Source organism: Bos taurus, chromosome 3, assembly GCF_002263795.3.
Source record: "Bos taurus isolate L1 Dominette 01449 registration number 42190680 breed Hereford chromosome 3, ARS-UCD2.0, whole genome shotgun sequence".
Lineage (NCBI taxonomy): Eukaryota > Metazoa > Chordata > Mammalia > Artiodactyla > Bovidae > Bos > Bos taurus.
Window position 1 is genome coordinate 98,155,616 of NC_037330.1, and position 26,905 is coordinate 98,182,520.

Genomic DNA, 26,905 nt, shown 5'->3' on the forward strand with positions numbered 1-26,905 from the left:
CAGAGAACTCCACTGCTGGAATATGCTGTTAGCCAAACCTTTCTCAGGTGGCTCAGTGGTAAAGAACATGCCTGCCAATGCGGGTTTTATCCCTAGGTCTAGAAGATCCACTGGAGAAGGAAATGGCAACCCATTCCATCATTCAACATTCTTGCCTGGGAAATCCCATGGTCAGAGGAGCCTGGCGGGCTACCATCCATGGGGTTGCAAGAGTCGGACACAACTGAGTGACTGAGCATGCACATACACATCTACTCAGAAACTGTTAATCTTCTACCCTTAGTGCCCAGCCCAGAAAGAGCACATCTGAATGAATGAATGAAGTTTACCCCTGGGCCACAGGCAGCCATACTACTGATCCCAAGTTAACTCTAGGGCAACTAAACAATTACAACAAACCTTTTTCACTGCCGTGATTTTTCCAGTGTTCCTGACAAGCATTGCTCCTCCAAGCCATCTTCTGACTAATCCAACCACAAGAGGGAGCCAAGTGCCCCATTCTTTTTTTGCAGAGACCCACAGTTTGGAGGAATCAAGGGGAGGGCAAGCAGATAACAAACTCAGTTGCTAAAGAATCCACCTGCAATGCAGGAGACCCTGGTTTGATTCCTGGGTTGGGAAGATCCCCTGGAGAAGGGAACGGCTACCCACTACAGTATTCTGGCCTAGAGAATTCCTTGGACTGTATAGTCCATGAGGTCACAAAGAGTTGGACACGACTGAGTGACTTTCACTTCACTTCACTTCAAGCGGATTACAGGAGGCCGGTTTGGGGGGAGGGGTCAAGAAATGACCTCTGGCAACATTTCAGGTGCTGTGCTACCCACCCCGAGGAAGGCAGGACGTACCCAGAACTGAGCAGGCTTTTCAGCAGGCTTTTCAGCCAAGCCTACCTGGAGCCTTCCTCAGACCATCATCTGTGAAACACAGAAGCTTGTACAAGGAGTCGATGTGGCCAAGGTGTGAATGTGCCTGAAATCTGGTAGGTGCCCACTAAACACTGGATGCTACCTTCTGCTGTCCCTCCCCCTGCCCTTTCTCCCACCACCCCCATTTTTATCCTTTTTTTTTTTTTTAATCTTTTGGCTGAGCAGCACAGCATGTAGGACCTTCGTTCCCCCATCAGGGCTCAAACCTGCACCTCCTGAATTAGCATTGCACAGTCTTAACCATCAGATCACAAGGAAGTCCCTCTCCCCTCTTTCTTTTCCTCATCTGATGTAGACAATGTTTTTCTCCCCACCCAAATTCATTTGTTCAGATCCTAACCTCCAGTGTGGCGAGTCTTTGGGAGGTGATAAGGTCATGAGGGAGGAGCTGTCTCTTATAAAAGAGACCCCAGAGAGCTCTCTTTCCACCATGTGAGGACACAGCAAGAAGACAGATCATCTATGAACCAGGAAGCAAGCCCTCACCAGACACCAACCAGCTGGCACCTTGATCTTTAACTTCCAGCTTCCAGAACTGAGAAATTTCTGTCATCTATATTGCTACCCATGAGCTCGATAAAGGACAGAAATGGTATGGACCTAACAGAAGCAGAAGATATTAAGAAGAGATGGCAAGAATACACAGAAGAACTGCACAAAAAAGATCTTCACGACCCAGATAATCACGATGGTGTGATCACTGACCTAGAGCCAGACATCCTGGAATGTGAAGTCAAGTGGGCCTTAGAAAGCATCACTACGAACAAAGCCAGTGGAGGTGATAGAATTCCAGTTGAGCTGTTCCAAGTCCTGAAAGATGATGCTGTGAAAGTGCTGCACTCAATATGTCAGCAAATTTGGAAAACTCAGCAGTGGCCACAGGACTGGAAAAGGTCAGTTTTCATTCTGATCCCAAAGGAAGGCAATGCCAAAGAATGCTCAAACTACCACACAATTGCACTCATCTCACACGCTAGTAAAGTAATGCTTAAAATTCTCCAAGCCAGGCTTCAGCAGTATGTGAACCGTGAACTTCCTGATGTTTAAGCTGGTTTTAGAAAAGGCAGAGGAACCAGAGATCAAATTGCCAACATCCGCTGGATCACGGGAAAAGCAAGAGAGTTCTAGAAAAATATCTATTTCTGCTTTATTGACTATGCCAAAGCCTTTGACTGTGTGGATCACAGTAAACTGTGGAAAATTCTGAAAGAGATGGGAATACCAGACTACCTGATCTGCCTCTTGAGAAATTTGTATGCAGGTCAGGAAGCAACAGTTAGAACTGGACATGGAACAACAGACTGGTTCCAAATAGGAAAAGGAGTTCGTCAAGGCTGTATATTGTCACCCTGTTTATTTAACTTCTATGCAGAGTACATCATGAGAAACGCTGGACTGGAAGAAACACAAGCTGGAATCAAGATTGCCAGGAGAAATATCAATCACCTCAGATATGCAGATAACACCACCCTTATGGCAGAAAGTGAAGAGGAACTCAAAAGCCTCTTGATGAAAGTGAAAGAGGAGAGTGAAAAAGTTGGCTTAAAGCTCAACATTCAGAAAACGAAGATTATGGCATCCGGTCCCACCACTTCATGGGAAATAGATGGGGAACAATGGAAACAATGTCAGACTTTATTTTTCTGGGCTCCAAAATCACTGCAGATGGTGACTGCAGCCATGAAATTAAAAGACGCTTACTCCTTGGAAGGAAAGTTATGACCAACCTAGATAGCATATTCAAAAGCAGAGACATTACTTTGCCAACAAAGGTCCGTCTAGTCAAGGCTATGGTTTTCCCTGTGGTCATGTATGGATGTGAGAGTTGGACTGTGAAGAAGGCTGAGCGCCGAAGAATTGATGCTTTTGAACTGTGGTGTTGGAGAAGACTCTTGAGAGTCCCTTGGACCGCAGGGAGATCCAACCAGTCCATTCTGAAGGAGATCAGCCCTGGGATTTCTTTGGAAGGAATGATGCTCAAGCTGAAACTCCAGTACTTTGGCCACCTCATGCGAAGAGTTGACTCATTGGAAAAGACTCTGATGCTGGGAGGGATTGGGGGCAGGAGGAGAAGGGGACGACAGAGGATGAGATGGCTGGATGGCATCACTGACTCGATGGACGTGAGTCTCAGTGAACTCCGGGAATTGGTGATGGACAGGGAGGCTTGGCGTGCTGCGATTCATGGGGTCGCAAAGAGTCAGACACAACTGAGCGACTGATCTGATCTGATCTGATCTGATGTGGTATTTTGTTACAGCAGCCCAAATGGACTAGGAAAGCATCATATTCTCTTGCCTTTCCCAGAAGGCCAAATCATGCAGGGAAATCCTGGGGCACAGAGTATCCACATCTCTAGGGAAGGTAGGAATTTGCCAGTTAGCTTCCTCTGTAGGCTAGTACTCTAAACTTTAAACTGTAAACTTTACATTCTCCAGTTATGAGATGAACAGTGTCTCAACTAGACCTGTTTATCACCAATCTTTCCACCAGATGATTCCTCCTCTGTCAGGGGATCCGCAGCATCATGGCTCTCCCTTCCCACCCTCCCTGCCTGCCCAGCCCCACTGATGAGCTTTCTTTCGCCTCCAGGCTCCACTGAACATTGCCAGCTTTGGAACTCAGTGCCTCCCCAGGCAGCCCACGGTTAGGACAGCTGTCCTTCTACTCAGCTAAAGCTTGGCCCTCTACCACTGCTTCTGCCTCAGCCCTCAGAGGTTTGGAGTCAGAGACACAGCCCCCAGAGTCTTTTCTCCTTGAGATTTTAACCAACCAATCCCTCCCATCCTGGTAAACTCTCCTCCCATGTGTGGTCTCCACATCCGAAGGAGACTGGTTCATTGCGCTTCAGTCAGCCTGTTAACTCCCGTTCACCTGGTGGTCGCATCCAGTTCTCAGATGGTTCTCACATGACTAGTGCAAAAGACTGAGCTCCCTAAGACTAGATGTTTATAGCTGGGAGCTTGGACATAAAGTCAGACCAAATCCACCAGCCACCCCTTCCCCTGCGGCTTCTCCCTCTCTTACTCCCCCGTGACCTCTCCCAACCCACAGGTGGGTGTCTTTCTGTTAACCAATACCCACAGAGCTCAGCTCTCTTGATCTCAAAAACCTCTTTCTTTAAAGATTTTTTTTTAAGTGCATTTATTTGGCTGTGCTGGGTCTTGCTGCAGCATGCAGGGTCTTTTGTATTGGTATGCAGGCTCAGTGGTTGCATGGACTCAGTTGCTCCATGGCATGTGGGATCTTAGTTCCCCGAGCAGGGATTGAACCTGTGTCCTCTGCATTGGAAGGCAGATTCTTAACCACTGGACAACCAGGGAAGTCCTCAAAAACCTCTTACGAAAAGAGTCCATCTCCAAGAGTTTTCTCCAGTAGATACTAACCAGTTTCCAAATGAAAAATCACCTGCCCACTCTCAGCAGGCATGACCTCAGTTAATCTTGACCAGCAGATGGAGTGACTAGTTCCTCCCAGGACTGTAGGAGGACACAGTTCTCATGTGCAACAGCCCCTTCCCTCCCTTCCCCACCCTCCCAATATACATGCACACCCAATATACATGCACACACACACACACACACACACACACGCATTGCCATGCCATGCAGCTCTCTGAAAGCACAGAGAGAAAACTCTCTGAAGCACAGGGACTGTCCCAGTTTCATTTCTGTATCCCCAGGATAGTGCCTGGTGCCCAATACGTTCTCCATAAATGTTTGCTGGACTGAAGAGGGTCACTGGAGAAACAGTTCAAACGGCTTCTTAAGCATCAGTGAGAAAAATGTCTTGTCTGGATTTCTTGATGTTCAAATCCTGCGTATAAAGTTCTAAATGGAAGATTTTAAATGTAAAAACATTTCTGTGAGACCCACCTCCCATCCTTTCCTACAAAACTTAGACTCCATTTTTGGTTTCAGTGATGTAGCCCCTTATCTGTTGGCTGCAGCCTTTTGGGGAGAGTGTAAGTGATTCTGATGGAGATTTCAAGCTCTGTCTTGACCTACTTCTGTGTCCCCAAGAAATCTGGGATCCTGGGGTAGCCCGTCATCAGAGAGTGTCTGCCTCATGTAGAGTCCTTCAGTCCCAGAACTTCCTGAACAATATTATAATCAGTTTAGCCTGACTCCACAGCCTGTGCTTGAAACTGCTGTGCCACACAGCCTCCAACTCTGTCAGCAGTGAGAGGGCCCCTGTGATGGAAGTGGCATCCGCCAGGGTTGTGTGCTGCCGGGGGGGGAATCACAGGTGGTGCAATCACCGTTGTCAGAAAAACCTCCAAGGCTGGGTGACTGCTTGTGCGGGAACTCATCCATTCATTCCTAGTAAAGAGGCATCATGGAACATGGCCAAAGCAAGGTTCTAGAGTCAGACACAGCTGGGTTTAAACCTTGGCTCTGCCACTTAAAACCTATATACCTTGGGAAAGTCATTTGAACCCTCTCACTCAGCTAAATTTAATGATAATTGCATTCCTATTTCAGAAGCTGCTGCGAAGATTAAGTGAGATAATGTGTACAATATAGTCATCTAGTCCTCACAAGTCTGACAAGAGAGGTACTGTTATCTCATTTTACAGATGAGGAAACCAAGGCACTTAGGAGGGGAGGAAGTGGTCCAAGCGTGCACAGCCTGTTGCCGGCAAAAAGGGACCCAGCATATAATTCTTTCTAGCCGGTCAGCCTGTGTGACTTGTTGGGATGTGTGGGGTGCCCACCCTTGCAAGCCAGGCATCACCACAGCCCAGGAAAACATCCTCTGTGCCCTCAAAAATCTGTGGCTGCTCTCTTCCATGGGCTCCTTTGCAGCACCAAAAATGAACTGGTCCCCACTCTGATTCCTTGCCAAGTTTGGGGAGGCCAAAGCCCCACATCCTGCCAGCAACATGCACATCACTAAAGCTTGCCTTGCTCCCTGTCTGCAGTGGGCAGAACCTGAAGCTCTCCCGCTTTCCAAAACTACCTCTGCAGCTCTCTGCTGCTCTGGAAATAAGGAGGAGACCTAGTGCTCAGTGCAGGTGTGATCCATCTCCCCGCCTCTGGCAGCCCCTCACCCCAGCGGGAGCTCACCAGGCCCCTCTCAAGGGGTCCCACCCCACCCATCTTCTCTCTCTGACTCTCTCATCTCGGGACACTGGTCTCCTTGATTTCACAGTTCTCTTGTCCCCAAGTATAGAGGACAAGCACTTCTCTGAGATTAGCCATGTCAACATTACGAAAAAAGTAGATTTTTATGATTCTGACAGATGACAAGAACATAAAAATCACCATAGATCGTTATTTAAAATGATCCCCCTGCAAGAGATTTTTATTTGGAAGAGGTTGATGCCAAAGAAGTTGCAGTTTTAATCGCGGAGACTTCTGACACCAGCCCTAGGGAGCACGCTGTTTTAATCCCCTGACTCGGGGTCTTGAAGCAGGACACCAGCCATTAAAACTCAGCCAGGACCTCCGACCGAGGTGAAACTGACAAAGCCCAGGCTTCCACGTCAGAGAAGTCGGCTTCACATCCCAGCTGCACCACTTTCCAGCCATGCAGTTTGGGTACAATGACTTAACATCTGTGAGCCTGAATTATGCTGTCCCTAGGTCACCCTCCATTGTGTCTATTTTTAGAATTATCATGAGGGTTAATTGAGGTATTACATGTTAACTGACTGTGAAATCAAATTCAGTTAGTCTCTGCTTCTCTTTCACCACGATGATATCACTCCACATCTCTGGATTAGCATTTGGTTAACAGATTGAGAATGTTTGGGTGTGTCTGTCTCTCCCCAGTGGGCTGTGAACTCCATAAGGTGGGTTGTGATTAGACCCTCTTTCTATTTTCAGGGCCTAACGCAAAGTCCAGCACACAGTAGGGTCTCCTTGAGTTGCAGGGACTTTTAAAATATAGAGAGAAGACTTTCCATATGTTCTTCCACCCCTGAATCCTCAGTTCATACAAGAATAACAAACTTTACCAGTGTTTATTGAACAACTTCTTAGTACCAGGCAACGGGCTAGTGGCTTGGCATACCTCACTTCTAATCTTACCAAATCCCCAAGGGTATCAGTTACTAAACTTGATCTCTCCATAACCTTTTTTTTTTTTTTTTAATTTTGGAGGTGACTATCTTCAAAAGATAAGGTATCTTGCCTCAAGTCACACAGCTAGAAGATGTGTTAGGAGTAGAACTCAAATTCTTCTAACCTCAAAGCTTATGCCCTTCTCACTGAAGCAAGAGCCTCACCCCCATCATCAAGAACCAAACCCTTTGCCCGCAGCTCCTTTCTCACCCTCAGGACTTGCAGAGGTCACTATGAAAGGCACAACAGAAGTCCAGTAAATCCTGGGGCCCCAGCAGGCCTTCATGCCCATCTGATGCATACTCATCTAAAATTCTCAGCAGACTGAAACCATAAAGATCATAGCCTTATTTAGTGTTTCTTCAAATCGAGCTCTGAGGCAGCTCCATAACTCTTGGCCAGGAATATTATTTCAAATAACTCATGCAGACAGCTGAGTAACCAAGAGGAGAGATAGATGGGTCCTGGAATGCCCCATTGCTGTAGATCATAACCCCCCACTCCCGCGCCCTCCCCCAAGCTGCCCGGACAGAAAGGGTCAATGATTAATTATGCTAAGATAAACAGAGTTAATTTTCTTCCTGGATAAAACTAATTACAACTGTGTTTGTTTTGGTAGGACACGGAATTACTGTCCCCGGTGACAAATCTTCCTAATTGAAAAGAGTGTTTATTTTAAAGGGGTGGGGGTTGGGGTCACTAAACAATAGTTAGCTAGTGTTTTCCCCATTTTTCATTTGAAGAGGGACAGTGATTAGGTGTTGACCTCAAAGGAACAAGCGAAATCTCTTGCTCTGGGTCCCCCTCCCTCAGGTCTGCTCGAGAGCCAGGCAACAGCATGGGGAGAAGAATTTGGCAGTTTGGGGGGAGGTTTCCTGGAAGTCATGGCCTGCAGTTGATTCGCTCTTGGCGAGTATTGTATGAAATCAGGGTAGCATCCTCTTTGGCAACACAGTGAGGGTTGAGGAAGGAGTATTTTGAACCCCACTGCCCACCAACATTATAAACTGTGGGAGAACAATGACCCAACTCAGATTCTTGTCACATCACGCTGGTCAGATTCAGTGCTAAGGCACCACAGAGAAAGAAAAAAGAGAAACAGACTCTTTGCTCTCAAGGAGGCCATGACCCAGTACGGGGCCTGGGAATTCTTGTAAGGCCCTGAAGAAGCAGAGAGGTGAGGCCTGGAGGAGAGGTGGGAGTAGGAAGGGGAACGAGCCTTCATGCGAAGGGACCAGCGTGAGCAGAGATGTGTGTCTGGTGGGTTTAGAGAGCTCTAAGCAATTGGATGTGGCTGAGATAATGGGGACAAGACTGCGGATGAAGCTGAAAGAGATTTGGAGGTTAGTAGTTGATACATGGATTATGACAAGCAGTATTACGTTGTTAGGGCTGCAGTAACAAAGTGCCACCACCTGGGTGGGTAAGACAACAGAAATTTGTTGTCTCACAATCCTGGAGGCTGGAAGTCCAGAATCAAGATTTTGGCAGAGCCACACTCCCTCCACAGTACCTAGGAGTGTTTCTCTTCTTGACTTTTCCAGTTTCTGGTAGCAGCCCCAGGACCTCATAACACCAATCTCCACCTTCATCTTCACATGGCCTTCCTCCATCTGTGTCTGTGTCCAAATTCCTCCTTATTAGAAAGACACCAGTCATATTGGATTAAGGGCTCATCCTCCTTCTATATGAGTTCATCTTAACACATTTGACTTAATCACATTTTAACCAGGCGTCTCTGGTGACACAGATGGCAAAGAATCTGCCTGCAATGCAGGAGAGGCAGATTCAGTTCCTGGTTCAGGAAGATCCCCTGGAGAAGGAAATGGCTACCCACTCCAGTATTCTTGCTTGGGAAATCCCATGGACAGCGGAGCATGCACATATTTTAACTACCCCATTCCCCAAGAAGGTTGCATTCTGCAGTACCAGAGCTTAGGATCTCCACAGCTTTTGGTGGAGACACAACTCAACTTATAACGTGGGTTATAGAGGCCACTTTTGAGAGCAGGATGTTCACCCTGCAGGCAGAGGGAAGACACTGAAGGGCTGTCAATGATGGAATGGTTTTGTTTTCTTGTTTGTTTTTGAGAAGAGTTCTCTGTATCCAGTGTGGAGGACTGATGAGTGAGCATGAGCAGTTAGGTAAGGGTTGTCATAATAGCCCAGGTGAGAAAAGAAGGGTTGGAGAAAAAAGAATCTGTGAGGATTGTTATAGCTCCAAGATTCTGTGATTCAAAGAACATCATGATCACCGGGATGCCAGAGGAGAGAGGGAGGCGTCAGAAATGACTTCCAGGTTTTCCGGAGCTCAAGGAGGAAAAGCCGGTTGGGAGGGAAACGTTGTTTGGGACAAGTGCAGTTAAGCTATCAGGTCAGAGGTGTTCTGGAGGCAGGTGGATACAAGGGTCAGGAACTCAGAGCCTCTTCTCTCTGCAGATACAGATTCAGAAGCAGAAAGAAGTAGATGATCATTGACTCAGGGAAACAGATGAAACCACATAGAACCACACAGACTAAGAAAAGATTAGAAGACAGAAACCTGAGGGACCTGGCAGACAAGGGGTTAAAAGAGAAGGGGAGTCAGAGAGTAGGTTGAGGGAGCACCATCACAGAGGTGGGGGGAGCACAGGACAGCAGCCTCCCAACCGCAAGCCAGATTGCCTACCCTCCCACCATCACCACCATTGAACACAGCAGTATTGACATGTAGCCCCTACACCTTTTGCCTGACGCTTAGTGTCCTTGAGGGGTGTGTGTATGTGTATCTGTCTGTGTCTGTGTTGCGTGTGCTTATGTATGTTGCTCCCTTCAAACTCTGCCAAATCCTTGAGGACAGAGGGCATGGATCATGTCCTTCTCTGCTTCTCTTGGATCCCTCACAGCTTCCCTGAAAAGAATTTAGCACAAAACAAGCGCTTATTGCTAAATATGTGATTGTGTGCGTGTGTGTGCTCAGTCATGTCCAACTATTTGCGACCCCATGGACTGCAGCCCACCAAGTTCCTCTGTCTGTGGAATTTTCCAAGCAAGAATGCTGGAGTGGGTAGCCATTTCCTTCTCCAGGATATGTGATTAACTGGAAATAAATAAACCACCATCAAACACTTACTTAGCATATATTATAGATGAGATTCTCCAACACCGCCTAATACACACTAACATGAGTGCTCCGTAAAGGCTAACAGAAGGAAAGTGGGAAGAGGAGTGAGGGGAGACGACCAGCTAGCAGTCAGGAATCTGTGAAACAATAACAGTAAGAGGTTCCATGGAAGGGCTGCAGGGCCATGTGCCTGTGATATGGACGAAAGGACAGGGGTACAGAGTGAGTTCACCTAGATTCGAACTCCCCTCTCACAGTCATTCAGCTTTCTGGGTTCAGTTTCTATAAACTTAGGGGTTTAGGATGTAGATTTTCCCAAGGTCCTAGGCCTCTAGGAAACCAGTATTGAAAGTCAGAGAGGGTTTACAGGCAAGATAAGCTTTAACTCTTTTCTACAATTACACACAGCAGTGCCTACATTTTCTCATGCAATCATTATCCCCATCTCACAGAGGAGGAAGCTGACACCCAGAGAAGTCTTGATTTGCCCAAGGACTGTGAGAAGACAGGGCAGGAGCAGAGTCGGGTACAGAGTGGGAGGCAGGGAGAGTTGCCCGGGTCCTGGAGGAAGGGCAGAGATGCATTGCAATTAAGAACATGGTCTGTGGGACCAGAACACCGAGGGGTGAATCCCAGTTCAGGTCAAAACATGTTCTATAGAGTTTTGAATTATTGGGGAGTTGGGGTTGTTCCAGTAGAAGCTAAAGACACTCATTCATGCAGGAGAGTCTTCCTGTAGCTTTCAAAAGTATTCTTGGGTCCCTGGGCTAGCGGGGAAGTGTGCAGCATCGTCACCACAGAGCAGGGCTCTGACCGCAGGCAAGCCCTCCTGGCCTCAGTCTCCTGATCCTTACTTTGGGCTGCATCAGTGAGCCGTCAGGTCCCTGTCAACTCTGTCATGCTGTAAAAGCTCTCACCCGCTGAGGGGAGTCCAGGGTGGTGATCTGTGCTGCCCTTCATGCTTGTGTGCGGCTGCCATTCCCTGGAACACTCTAAAGCAGGGGCTTCCAGATGCAGGTCTCTGCAACCAGCTGAACCATCATTCCCTGTGCAGCCTTTAAAAAATGCATATGCCTGGGCCCCACACCAAACCCACAGCACCAGTATCCTGGGCTGGGGCCTAGGCACCTGTGTTGTTACAGATCTCGCAGGGGATTCTGGTGCCGCCAGGAAAACTGGTTGTGTAGCAGCTCCACCCGCTTTTCAGATGCAGCACCTGCCGCCTAGCGCACATGGAAGGTGCTGTAGGGACCCACCTGGCTACTCAGGCCCTTGCAGAGGGAATGGAACAAGACTCCAGAGCTTCTAATCTGGGTAACCAGGCAGAGATGGGCTTAACTACTCACTCTGACAGCCTCCAGCAGAGCAACCAGAAGTATACTCAGGGAAGCTGGGCAGAAATCCACTGTCAGATGTGGGTTCTTTCCAGGAGGAGCAAAAATTCTCCCCCTTCTTGCTCTTGTGAGTGGGGAGAGTGGTTTTGCTAAGTAAAGATATGTTTCTTGGGGTGATGATGGACATGAGAGAGGAGACCTGAAAATACAGAGAAAAAAGTTAGATGCCTATGTTTGGGTGCATTCATACATTTTCCTTCAGCAGGGGAAAGGAAGTTACCTAGTAATAGAGGACAGATAACAATAATGGTTAACCCTTGGATAGAGGAGGCCACGGGCCAGATATTGATCAAGAGCTTTGTCTATACTGACTCCTCCAAAGATATAGCTTTGTCTATACCTTATTCGGGAGAAGGCAATGGCACCTCACTGCAGTATTCTTGCCTAGAAAATCTCATGGACAGAGGAGCCTGGAAGGCTGCAGTCCATGGGGTCGCTGAGGGTTGGACACGACTCAGCGACTTCACTTTCACTTTTCACTTTCATGCATTGGAGAAGGAAATGGCAACCCACTCCAGTACTCTTGCCTGGAGAATCCCAGGGATGGGGGAGCCTGGTGGGCTGCCGTCTATGGGGTCGCACAGAGTCAGACATGATTGAAGCGACTTAGCAGCAGCAGCAGCAGCATACCTTATTCTTCACAAGAGTGCTATGGGCTAGATACTATTACTGCTATGGTCCCCCCAAATTCATATGTTGAAACCCTAACCCCAAAAAGTGATGATATGAGTATGTGGGACCTTTGGGAAGTGACTCAGTCTTGAGGACAGAGTCCTGGTAAATGGGGTTAGTGCTCTTATGAAAGAATCCAGAGAGGTCCCCAGTACCTTCTGCCAGGTGAGGCTACCAAAAGGAGTCTGGATCTGGAAGCGGGCCCTCACTCCACCATGCTGACACCCTGACCTGAGACTTCCAGCCTGCAAAATGGTGAGAAATAAATTTCTGTTGTTCACAAGCTTCCATTGTGTGGTGTTTTGTTACAGTAGCCCAAAAGGACTAAGACAATTACTGTCCTCGTGTGACATGTCAGGAAGACAAAGCACAAAGAAATGAAATGACTTGTCCAAGGCCACCCACCTATTTGATGTCTCTCACTCAGACGGGAGCCCTGATCCAACATTTCGTCTTCTTAAAATGAATGTTTTCCCATAATATCCCCTTTGCTCATCTGCCTCCATCTCTGTAGTTGAGCTGACCGGGCGGGTCTCGCTAGGAAATGGTCAACAGAACATAGCCTGCGAAAGTGGAACAAACTCTGAACACGGCTAAATGTTTAGGAGAGTATCGTGTGTAAGAGCAGTGCAGCTGAGTAGAATGGATTTTCCTTAGACCAGAGTGATGCACACGAAATTGTTCCCATCAGTATTTCAGATCTGAAATTTCTACACTCTGTATTTAGGCAAACCAGCGGTGTCTCAGTTCACCTCACCTGCAAAATGGAGGAAATAAAATGATAACTATCTTGTAGGTTATGAAGCACAAATATGGTAAGTACATCACTCAGTATAGTACCTGTCTCAATATTTGGGAGCTATTGCTAACAGATCATATGTAGCCAGTTTACTGAGAAGCCTCAATTCACTGGAGGTATAAATAAAGATCAATTTATTTTCTCCTTTCCCTTCAGTTAACTAGCTCTGTCCAGCCTCTCGGTCTCACTGCCCAAGAAACCTCCAAGCAGACTCCAGCCATCACTTTCCTATCAATGTCAGTTACTCAAGTCCAGTCCAGTCCAGTTTACAACTTCAATATTATATCCAAGTCTGTTCCCCTCTTCAGAGCTTGCCAGACTTGTAACTCAAGTTCTGAGAGTGGGAAGGGGACTTGACCTTGTCTTCTTGTCTCCTTGTCTTTTACTCCTTCTCCTTTCTTTTCTCAGTCTAGTGCCTCCCATGAGAAGGGAAGAAGGGAGAATAAAAGGAATAGAGGAGGTCACTTTAAATAAGTGGCTTCTTATCTCTGGTGGAAAGAGGTCCCTGCTCTCACACTGCCTTGACCTGTTTCTCTCTGCTGTTGCTGGGTTCTGGCAATGTGTCAGTCTCCTATTAAATAGTATGGGGTGTGGAGTTGTGTTTTTAGAGGGAGACGTTCATTTTTATGCCACACCTTCCACCACTGAGAACCCCAAGTTGGGGGTAACCGTGTCTCCCTTTGTCCTAGAAACAATCTTTGCCCCCAGTGTTTCTCCATCTGGATGCCATCTTACTTGGTCCATGGCCACCAGAGCTGTCACCTTCTCCTCTGACTTCTATTCTCTCATTGTAGTGGAGTCAGCTAAATTATTGGAATTGGATTTACCCTCCTGCCTTAAACAAACAAAACATAAAATAGAAACATAAAATATTTTTAAAAACACACAATTTTTCAAGACACTTAACAAAGATAGTTATCCTTGAGAGACAAGAAACAAAGGAGTAAGTCAATGATTGTCCCAGCTTGATGTCTTCAGAGTTTTCAGGCTGTGATGCAGAGAACAAAACTCTGAATGAAAGAGATGATGCTGAGAGTTGGATCACCAAGTGGGAATTCATAGGATAGAGTAACAGAGGAAGAGCCCAAAGATCTGCAAAGGATCACCTCTCTGATATTCAGGAGGGTACTGATCAATAAATTCAGGTGAAGTAATATAGTGGCCAAGGAAAAAAATTATCTGAAAAGATTAGAAAATAAAGTCCAACATTCACCCAGGGCTGAGAATACTGCATCTTCCCCTAGCCGGACTGAAAGGAATCATAACTCCTGAGCATTGGGTTTGAGTATTCAAGAAGGTTTTGCTCAGTAGTGGGGAACAATTCACCCTAGATTGCTGCAGGTATACCAAATATATCATAAAAGTAAGACCCAAGAAAAGCAAGTAGTATCCCAGAACAAATTCAAGAAGATTTATAAGAACAAAAATGATTCACCATCCAACAAAGTAAAAGTCACTGTTTCTGGCATCTAATTGAGGATTGCCAGGAATACAATGAAGCAGGGAAACACAGTCCCTAATAAGGAGAATAATCAATCTATCAATATAGTCCAAGAACTGATACAGATGTTAAAACTAGCAATCAAAGATTTCAAAATAATTGTTTTAATGTATTCTATGTATTCAAAAAGTTGAGACATGAAAGCTATCAAAAAGACTCAAATAGAACTTCTAGATGTGAAAAATACATTTTTGATGAAAAATGCTGTGGAATTTAGGATATATTAAACATGGCAGAGACATTACTTTGCCAACAAAGGTCCATCTAGTCAAGGCTATAGTTTTTCCAGTAATTATGTATGAATGTGAGAGTTGGACTACAAAGAAAGCTGAGCGCCAAAGAATTGATAATTTTGAACTGTGGTGTTGGCGGAGACTCTTAAGAGTCCCTTGGACTATGAGGAGATCCAACCAGTCCATCCTAAAGGAGATCAGTCCTGTGTGTTCATTGGAAGGACTGATGTTGAAGCTGAAACTCCAATACTTTGGCCACCTGATGCGAAGAGCTGACTCATTTGAAAAGACCCTGATGCTGGGAAAGATTGAGGGCAGGAGGAGAAGGGGATGACAGAGGATGAGATGGTTGGATGGCATCACCGACTCAGTGGATGTGGGTTTGGGTGGATTCCGGGAGTTGCTGATGGACAGGGAGGCCTGGCGTGCTGCGGTTCATGGGGTCACAAAGAGTCGGACACAACTGAGAGATTGAACTGAACTGAACTGAAACATGGCAGAGGAGAAGATTAGTTAACTTGAAGGCATAGCAGTTTTAAAAAAGAACAAATTAGCATAAAGTAAGAAGAAATAAAATAATATAATAAAGTTCAGTGTGGAAATCAGTAAAATAAAAAACACTAGAACAATTTTATTTTATTTTTTTTTCTCTAATTTTATTTTATTTTAAAACTTTACATAATTGTATTAGTTTTGCCAAATATCAAAATGAATCCGCCACAGGTATACATGTGTTCCCCATCCCGAACCCTCCTCCTTCCTCCCTCCCCATACCATCCCTCTGGGCCGTCCCAGTGCACCAGCCCCAAGCATCCAGCATCATGCATCGAACCTGGACTGGCAACTCGTTTCCTACATGATATTTTACATGTTTCATTGCCATTCTCCCAAATCTTCCCACCCTCTCCCTCTCCCACAGAGTCCATAAGGCTGTTCTATACATCAGTGTCTCTTTTGCTGCCTCGTACACCGGGTTATTGTTACCATCTTTCTAAATTCCATATATATGCGTTAGTATACTGTATTTATGTTTTTCCTTCTGGCTTACTTCACTCTGTATAATAGGCTCCAGTTTCATCCACCTCATTAGAACTGATTCAAATATATTCTTTTTAATGGCTGAGTAATACTCCATTGTGTATATGTACCACAGCTTTCTTATCCATTCATCTGCTGATGGACATCTAGGTTGCTTCCATGTCTTGGCTATTATAAACAGTGCTGCAATGAACATTGGGGTACACGTGTCTCTTTCCCTTCTGGTTTTCTCAGTGTGTATGCCCAGCAGTGGGGTTGCTGGATCATAAGGCAGTTCTATTTCCAGTTTTTTAAGGAATCTCCACTCTGTTCTCCATAGTGGCTGTACTAGTTTGCATTCCCACCAACAGTGTAAGAGGGTTCCCTTTTCTCCACACCCTCTCCAGCATTTATTATTTGTAGACTTTTGGATCACAGCCATTCTGACTGGTGTGAAACGGTACCTCATAGTGGTTTTGATTTGCATTTCTCTGATAATGAGTGATGTTGAGCATCTTTTCATGTGTTTGTTAGCCATCTGTATGTCTTTTTTGGAGAAATGTCTATTTAGTTCTTTGGCCCATTTTTTGATTGGGTCGTTTATTTTTCTGGAGTTGAGCTGTAGGAGTTGCTTGTATATTTTTGAGATTAGTTGTTTGTCGGTTGCTTCATTTGCTATTATTTTCTCCCATTCTGAAGGCTGTCTTTTCACCTTGCTAATAGTTTCCTTTGATGTGCAGAAGCTTTTAAGGTTAATTAGGTCCCATTTGTTTATTTTTGCTTTTATTTCCAATATTCTGGGAGGTGGGTCATAGAGGATCCTGCTGTGATGTATGTCGGAGAGTGTTTTGCCTATGTTCTCCTCTAGGAGTTTTATAGTTTCTGGTCTTACGTTTAGATCTTTAATCCATTTTGAGTTTATCGAATAGCCAAAGCGATCTTGAGAAAGAAGAATGGAACTGGAGGAATCAACCTACCTGACTTCAGGCTCTACTACAAAGCCACAGTTATCAAGACAGTATGGTACTGGCACAAAGACAGAAATATTGATCAATGGAATAAAATAGAAAGCCCAGAGATAAATCCACGCACATATGGACACCTTATCTTCGACAAAGGAGGCAAGAATATACAATGGATTAAAGACAATCTCTTTAACAAGTGGTGCTGGGAAATCTGGTCAACCACTTGTAAAAGAATGAAACTGGACCACTTTCTAACACCATACACAAAAATAAACTCAAAATAGAACAATTTTAAAAATCAATGAAACCAAAAGCTGTTTCTTTAAGTTCAATAAGATTGATTAATCTCTCAGCTAGCTTGATAAGGAAAAAAAAGAAAAACACAGATTATAAAATCAAGAATGAGAGATGTAATATCACCACAGATTCCACAGATATTTTTTTAAATAAGAGAACATTCTCAATAACTTTATACCTATAAATTTGACAATTCAGCTGAAATGGACCAGTTCCCTAAAAGATGCAAACTACCAAAGCTTAGTCAAGAAAGAATAGATAACCTTAATAGCTCTGTATCTATTAAAGAAATAGAACTTGTAGTTTAAGAACTCTCCCACAAGGAAAACTCTAGGCCACATGGAACCACTAGTGAATTTTACCAAACATTAGGGAAGAAGCAATACCAATTCTACATAAACTCTTCCAGAAAATTGAAAAGGAAGGTATGCCTCCCAACTCATTATTTGATGCCAGCGTTGCTGTGACAATGAAACCAGAAAATGCTATCACCAGAAAAGAAAACTGTAAACCAATATTTTTCAAAAACACAGCCGAAAAAGCCTAAACAAAATTTTAGCAAATCAAACCCAACAACATATTAAAAAAGATAATATATTATAGTCAAGAGGAATTTTCCCAAGGAATGTAGGGTGGATTTAACATTCAAAAATCATTGCAAATACTGGGGATCTGTTGCACAGCAATGTGAATGTAATTAACACTTTAATATGGTTAAGACAGTAAATGTTATTCATGTGTTTTTTATTATAATTAAACATTTTTTAAATCAATGCAATTTATCATATTAACAGACCAAAACAGGAAAAATACATGATCATCTTAATAGATGCTGAAAAAGCATTTAACAAAAACCTAACATGCTTATAAAATCCAATCAATCTGGATACAGACTCAACAAACTAGGTACAAAAGGGAACTTCCTCAATTCAAAACAAATTATCTACACACACAAAAAAGATACTTAGCATTCTACTTAATGGTAAAAAGTTTAAAATATCAGAAAAAAAAAGGATCACCACTTTTTTCAACATTGTATAATATAATAATTAAATAAAAAGAATAAAAGGAATCCAAATTGAATGGAATAAGTAAAATTATTCTCATTCCTAGGCAAAATGACAGAGTAGGCAATGGCACCCCACTCCAGTACTCTTGCCTGGAAAATCCCATGGATGGAGGAGCCTGGTAGGTTACAGTCCATGGGATCGTGAAGCGACTTCGCCATCTGAGCGACTTCACTTTCACTTTTCACTTTCATGCATTGGAGAAGGAAATGGCAACCCACTTCAGTGTTCTTGCCTGGAGAATCCCAGGGACCGTAGGCTGCCATCTATGGGGTCGCACAGAGTCAGACACGACTGAAGTGACTTAGCAGCAGCAGCAGGCAAAATGAGTGTCTACATAGAAAATCTAGTGGAATGTGCAGAAAATCAACTATAACTAATAAGTATGTTTAACAAAATTGCAGGATGCAAGATCAATATAAAGAAATCAACTGTATTTCTATGTGCTACCAAAAAACTATCAGAAATAAAGATTTTAAAACATTTACAAAGTATTTAAAGTACTAAATAATTCAGGATAAATATGACAAATGTTATGGAAAAAAAATGCACTTAAAACTCCAAAACATTACTGAAAGTAAAGATGACCTAAATAAATGAAGATATATCTTGTTCATAAGACAGAAGACTAACCATAGCTAAAAATGTCAATTATTTCCAAATTGATCTATAGACTCATGAAATTCCAAATAAAATCCCAAAACCTTTTTGCAGATATTGACATGTTGATTCTAAAATATGCATGTAAATGCAGAGGACCTAGAAGAACTAAGGCCTCTTGAGAAATCTGTATTCAGGTCAGGAAGCAACAGTTAGAACTGGACATGGAACAACAGACTGGTTCCAAATAGGAGAAGGACTACGTCAAGGCTGTATATTGTCACCCTGCTTATTTAACTTCTATGCAGAGTACATCATGAGAAACACTGGACTGGAAGAAACAGAAGCTGGAATCAAGATTGCCAGGAGAAATATCAATGACCTCAGATATGCAGATGACACCACCCTTATGGCAGAAAGTGAAGAGGAACTCAAAAGCCTCTTGATGAAAGTGAAAGAGGAGAGTGAAAAAGTTGGCTTAAAGCTCAACATTCAGAAAACGAAGATCATGGCATCCGGTCCCATGACTTCATGGGAAATAGATGGGGAAACAGTGGAAACAGTGTCAGACTTTATTTTTTGGGGCTCCAAAATCACTACAAATGGTGATTGCAGCCATGAAATTAAAAGACACTTACTCCTTGGAAGGAAAGTTATGACAAACCTAGATAGCATATTCAAAAGCAGAGACATTACTTTGCCAACAAAGGTTCATCTAGTCAAGGCTATGGTTTTTCCAGTGGTCATGTATGGATGTGAGAGTTGGACTGTGAAGAAGGCTGAGAGCCAAAGAATTGATGCTTTTGAACTGTGGTGTTGGAGAAGACTCTTGAGAGTCCCTTGGACTGCAGGGAGATCCAACCTGTCCATTCTGAAGAAGATCAGCCCTGGGATTTCTTTGGAAGGAATGATGCTAAAGCTGAAACTCCAGTACTTTGGCCACCTCATTGGAAAAGACTGTGATGCTGGGAGGGATTGGGGGCAGGAGGAAAAGGGAAAGACAGAGGATGAGATGGCTGGATGGCATCACTGAGTCGATAGACATGAGTCTGAATGAACTCCGGGAGTTGGTGACGGACAGGGAGGCCTGGCGTGCTGCGATTCATTGGGTCGCAAACAGCTGGACATGATGAGCGACTGAACTGAGAAGAACTAAAACAACTTTGAAAAAGAATAGTACCAGTGGGATAATTATACTTGATTTCAAGACTTACTAAAAAGTTACAGTAATCAAAAGTGTGGCATTGGAATCCAAATAGGTATACAGGTCAATGGACTAGAACTAGGAGTCCAGAAACAGATTTACACATATATAAATAACTGATTTTTGACAAAGATGTAAAGGTAATTTGGTGGAGAAAAAAAAACAAATGTTGTTAGGACAACTGGATAAGCATAAGCAAAAAAAAAAAAAAAAGTGTGTTAAGTCCATCAGATCAGATCAGTCGCTCAGTCATGTCCGACTCCTTGTGACCCCATGAATCCCAGCACGCTAGGCCTCCCTGTCCATCACCAACTCCTGGAGTTCACTGAGACTCACGTCCATCGAGTCAGTGATGCCATCCAGCCATCTCATCCTCTGTCGTCCCCTTCTCCTCCTGCCCCCAATCCCTCCCAGCATCACAGTCTTTTCCAATGAGTCAACTCTTCGCATGAGGTGGCCAAAGTACTGGAGTTTCAGCTTTAGCATCATTCCTTCCAAAGAACACCCAGGGCTGATCTCCTTCAGAATGGACAGGTTGGATCTCCCTGCAGTCCAAGGGACTCTCAAGAGTCTTCTCCAACACCACAGTTCAAAAGCATCAATTCTTTGGCTCTCAGCCTTCTTCACAGTCCAACTCTCACATCCATACATGATCACAGGAAAAACCATAGCCTTGACTAGATGAACCTTTGTTGGCAAAGAAATGTCTCTGCTTTTGAATATGCTATCTAGGTTGGTCATAACTTTCCTTCCAAGGAGTAAGCGTCTTTTAATTTCATGGCTGCAGTCACCATCTGTAGTGATTTTGGAGCCCAGAAAAATAAAGTCTGACACTGTTTCCATTGTTTCCCCATCTATTTCCCATGATGTGGTGGGACCAGATGCCATGATCTTCGTTTTCTGAATGTTGAGCTTTAAGCCAACTTTTTCACCCTCCACTTTCACTTTCATCAAGAGGCTTTTGAGTTCCTCTTCACTTTCTGCCATAAGGGTGGTGTCATCTGCATATCTGGGGTGATTGATATTTCTCCCGGCAATCTTGATTCCAGCTTGTGTTTCTTCCAGTCCAGTGTTTCTCATGATGTACTCTGCATAGAAGTTAAATAAGCAGGGTGACAATATACAGGTTTGACGTAGTCCTTTTCCTATTTGGAACCAGTCTGTTGTTCCATGTCCAGTTTTAACTGTTGCTTCCTGACCTGCATACAAATTTCTCAAGAGGCAGACAGGTGGTCTGGTATTCCCATCTCTTTCAGAATTTTCCACAGTTTATTGTGATCCACACAGTCAAAGTCTTTGGCATAGTCAATAACGCAGAAATAGATGTTTTTCTGGAACTCTCTTGCTTTTTCCGTGATCCAGCGGATGTTGGCAATTTGGTCTCTGGTTCCTCTGCCTTTTCTAAAACCAGCTTGAACATCAGGAAGTTCACGGTTCACATATTGCTGAAGCCTGGCTTGGAGAATTTTGAGCATTACTTTACTAGCATGTGAGATGAGTGCAATTGTGCGGTAGTTTGAGCATTCTTTGGCATTGCCTTTCTTTGGGATTGGAATGAAAACTGACCTTTTCCAGTCCTGTGGCCACTGCTGAGTTTTCCAAATTTGCTGACATATTGAGTGCAGCACTTTCACAGCATCATCTTTCAGGACTTGGAACAGCTCAACTGGAATTCCATCACCTCCACTAGCTTTGTTCGTAGTGATGATTTCTAAGGCCCACTTGACTTCACATTCCAGGATGTCTGGCTCTAGGTCAGTGATCACACCATCGTGATTATCTGGGTCGTGAAGATCTTTTTTGTGCAGTTTTTCTGTGTATTCTTGCCATCTCTTCTTAATATCTTCTGCTTCTGTTAGGTCCATACCATTTCTGTCCTTTATCGAGCTCATCTTTGCATGAAATGTTCCTTTGGTATCTCTGATTTTCTTGAAGAGATCTCTAGTCTTTCCCATTCTGTTGTTTTCCTCTATTTCTTTGCATTGATCGCCGAAGAAGGCTTTCTTATCCCTTCTTGCTATTCTTTGGAACTCTGAATTCAGATGTTTATATCTTTCCTTTTCTCCTTTGCTTTTCGCTTCTCTTCTTTTCACAGCTATTTGTAAGGCATCCCCAGACAGCCATTTTGCATTTTTTGCATTTCTTTTCTATGGGAATGGTCTTGATCCCTGTCTCCTATACAATGTCACGAACCTCAGTCCATAGTTCATCAGGCACTCTGTCTATCAGATCTAGGCCCTTAAATCTATTTCTCACTTCCACTGTATAATCATAAGGGATTTGATTTAGGTCATACCTGAATGGTCTAGTGGTTTTCCCTACTTTCTTCAATTTAAGTCGAATTTGGTAATAAGGAGTTCATGGTCTGAGCCACAGTCAGCTCCTGGTCTTTTTTTGCTGACTGTATAGAGCTTCTCCATCTTTGGCTACAAAGAATATAATCAATCTGATTTCGGTGTTGACCATCTGGTGATGTCCATGTATAGAGTCTTCTCTTGTGTTGTTGGAAGAGGGTGTTTGTTATGACCAGTGCATTTTCTTGGCAAAACTCTATTAGTCTTTGCCCTGCTTCATTCCGTATTCCAAGGCCAAATTTGCCTGTTACTCCAGGTGTTTCTTGACTTCCTACTTTTGCATTCCATAGCTCACACTATATACAAATATTTAACTCAAAATGCATCATATACTTAAAGGGTCATAAAGCTATAATATTTCTAGGAGAAAGTCTTTGTAACCTTAAGATAAACAAAGTTTTTTAGATTCAACATCAAAGTACAACCCATAAAAGAAACTTTTGATAAGTTGTTGTTCAGTCACTAAGTTGCGTCCGATGCTTGGTAGCCCCACGGACTGTAAAACACCAGCCTTCCCTGTCCTTCACTGTCTCCCAGAGTTTGTTCAAACTCATGTCCACTGAATCCATTTGTTAAGTTAGACCTTTTCAAAATTTAAAACTTCTACACCTCAAAAGGTATGAAAAGACCAGATACAGGCTAAGTGAAAATATATGCAGAGTTTATATTTGATAAAAGATTTGTATCCAAAATCTATCAAGAACTCTCACAACTCAGTAAAAAGAAAATAACACAATTTTTTAAAATGGACAAAATATTTGATAAGACATTTTCCCAAAGATATGAAAATGATCACATGAAAAGGTGATTAGGAACTTTTAAACCTCAATATGATACCACTGCATATGTATGAAAATGGCTATAATTTATAACTGATCATGCTGGGTGTTGGCAAGGACACAGAAGGACTGGAATTCTTATACACTGCTGATGGGAATGAAAAATGGTAGGACCACTTCAGACGAGTGTTCGGCAGTTTCTTAGAATGTACAGCTATCATATGATCTAACCATTCCACTGAAGATATAGGAAAGCATGTCTATACAAAGACTGGTACATGAATGGACATAGAAGCTTTATTTGCAACAGCCCAAAACTGGAAACTACTCAAAGTTCCATAGACTGGGGAATGTATAAGTAAATTCTTGTATATACATACAATGGAATGCTGCTCAGCAACAAAAGAGAATGAGCCAGTGATACACACAGCAACATGGGTGAATCTCAAAATATTTACACTGAGTGAAAGAAGCCAGATAAAAAGAGTACATACTGTATGATTCCACTTATACAAAACTCTAGCAAATGCAAGTGAATTCTGTGGTAACAGAAAGCAGTCTGATGGTTCTTTGGTGGAGTCTTGGTATGGAATGGCATGAGGGGAGTAATTTATGGAGGGGCAAACTTTTACAAAGGAATACTGGGATGTGGACCTACTCACTGTCTTCTTTGTGGTGATGGTTTCATGAATACATACATGTCAACACTTACAAAATTGCACACTTTAAATATGTGCAGTTGGTCAATTGTACCTCAAAACTCTTTTTAAAAAGAAGCAAGTAAAAAAAAAAAAAAACCCTAATTAATTACTTTTAAAAAGAAGCAAGTATCAATCTCTAGTTTATGTGCACCGTCAAATTCCAGTGGACAGAGGTCAAGCTCTTCCTAGAACCCTCTCTCTTGTTCTGCTGTGCTCTCATGACAGGTCTGGGAGGTGCCTGCAGATTCAGCACCTCAGCAAGCATCTCACCAAGGAGTGAACTCCCAGTTCCCTCTTCCTACAGACACTCCCAATCTCTAAGGGTCTTCCTCTTGGAAACTCCTCCATCACTTAGATTAAACTAGAAGAGAGAGGAGGAGGGAATGTCCTCTCCATGAAAGTTGTACTTCCCATGATGATTATGACAAATTTCCCTTTCTCTCCTGACCGATCTTCCTGTGCAGGCTTGGGGATGGAGTGCTGCAAAGCTGCAGGGAAGATTGGATTTGGCTGGGATGTTTACCTGGGAAGGGTGTATCTGATCCCAATTGTTAGCAGCTGCAGGGCAATCTCTTGCACAGATAAAAACAGGTCCAGAGGAGAAGCTGGATGGAGGGAGCCTTACTGTTTGTCCCAGGCTGCAGGAGAAGGAGGGGGCTTCTAAATGACGAGTGGGTAGGGGCAGCCGTGGGCCCAGAAAACTTCAGGCTGCACACTGAGCTAAGTCAACAAGTCTTTAATGACGGCTCTCTTGGGGGGATTAAGACTCAGGTCAGCCAGATCTTGAAGCCAGCAGTTTTGTGTCTTCCCCCACATTCTTCCTCCCCCGGTCCTTGCTCCTTTCAGCGCTTGGCATCGCTGAGCAAGTAGAAGAGACAACTCTTTTACGTCTAATGTTTTTCCACTATGTGCTCTTTTTGGCACACAGTTGTTTAGCCTTGACTTAAAACAATTTAAATATCAAATCATGTACAGGTATACCTTGGGGGTATTGAGGTTTTGGTTCCAGACCACAGCAATAAAGAGAGTCACACGAGTTTTTTGGTTTCCTAGCACATATAAAAGTTTTATCTACATTATATTGTGGTCCATTAAGTCAGCAATAGCATTATGCTTGAAAAAACAATGTATGTACTTTTTTAGTTAAAAATACTTTATTGTTTAAAAATATTAACCATTATCTGAGCCTTCAACTAGTCATAGTAGTAACATCAGATATCACTGATCACAGATCACTGTAACAAATATGACAATAATGAAAAAGCTTGAAATATTGCAAGAATTATCAATACGTGATGCAAAGACATGAAATAAGCAAATGTTATGGGGAAATGGTACTGATAAACTTACTCGATGCAAGGTTGCCACAAACCTTCAAATTGTGATAAAGGTAACATCTGGGAAGCTCAATAAAGTGCAATAGTACAAGGTATGCCTATATATGTCATGTCAATCCAGGTAGATTTTAATGCTGTATGCTGAGACCTGTTCTGGATGAGAGAGGATGAGGAGAAAAATCCTGATAGGGATTCCATAGAAAACTCTAGGCAGTTTTCTCTCTAAGCTGTGTCTAGAGTCTATCTTTTACTCTCCATGCTCACAAGCTGGCCTCTCACTTCTCACCTGAACAGAAATCCTCTGCCTCGTCTTTGAGGCTCTCGAAGAGACCATGCAAGGATGCCCGAGACATTGGCTCCCAGGCAGGCTGGGGTTAATGTAAGACTTAACATGCAGATTTGCCAGGAAGCAAGTCTCTGGGCTCCCAACTTTGCTCAAATGGACCACATCAATCACTACTGAGACTTCCTTCTGAGGAAGTGAGGATAAGGGCCTGGTTATTTATGACAACCTCCTGAGGACTTTCCTCTGCCAACTGGGTTCCCCAGGAGGGGAGATGGCCATTAAACTCCCCACCTCTGCTATGCCCTTCTTTATAAACAAGATCCCGTTCTTCAAGAGGAGACCAATGCCAAGAAAAGGAGGCCAAGAGAGGAACATAAAAGGGGCAGACAAGCTTACATTGAATCTGAGTAATTAGGAAAGTCACCTTGCCAACTACCCAGCAAGGGCCCTAAGGTCCGGCTCAGGAGTGCCCAAGGCTGCACGGATAAAGAGGCAGGCCTGAAACTATGATCAAGTGTCTCCTCTACTCAGCCAAGGGTCTTTTTCTTTTTTGGCTGCACTGGGTCTTCATTGCTGTGCATGGGCTTTTCTCTAGTTGTGCCAAGCAGGGGCTACTCTTCGTTGCAGTGCGTGAGTTTCTTGCTTCAGTGGCTTCTCTAGTTGGAGAGCGGGGGCTCTATAGAGTGCGTGGGCTTCAGTAGTTGTGGCTCATGGGCTTAGCTGCTCCACAGCCTGTGGAATCTTCCCAGACCAGTGATTGAACCCATGTCCTCTGCATTGGCAAGTGGATTCTTCACCACTGCGCCAAGGGGGAAGTCCCAACTGAGGGTCATTTTTTGCAGTCATTTTCATTTTCAAAACAAATTTCTGAGTAACAGAGATTTCTTAGAATCCTGCTTTTAGAAACCTTGGATACTGAAATTTCTTCTTGCAAAGTTCTTCCTTCTCCTAGAGCTGTTTTGTAATGAGGATGGAATTTCATTTTCTGGAATAGGGTATCTCAGAATTTTCTTCCGATCAGACAAAAGAAGGATCACTTCTCAAAATGTAGGCAAAGATAGAACAGGAGAAACCCTCACAGCAACCCAAGGGAGGTAAATTTTATTACCTCCATTTTGTAGATCAGCAGAGCACCAAAGAGTTAAAGCAGTTTGCCTTAGCAAACTGAAATGGTGGTCGATCCATCTGAATGACTTAAGAATGAAAAGAACTGGACTTCAATGGCGGCCCAGTGGTTAAGAATCCTCCTGCCAATACAGGAGACATGGCTTTGATTCCTGGTCCAGGAAGATTCCACATGCTGTGGGGCAACTAAGTCCGTGCACCACAACTACTGAGCCCACACTCTAGAGCATACATGCTGCAGCTGCTGAAGTCCGTGCACCCTAGAACCAGTGCTCTGCACCAAGAGAAGCCCACACACCACAACGCAAGAGTGGCTACCGCTTGCCGCAACTAGACATCGTCTGCACACAGCAACAAAGACCCCCCAAAAGTTTCTTTAATAAATAAAAATTTAAGCAGTAAAAGAACATATATTAATAGATAGAGACCAAAACAGTACCTTTATTGGCCAGAGCTGGAGACAGACATGTCTCA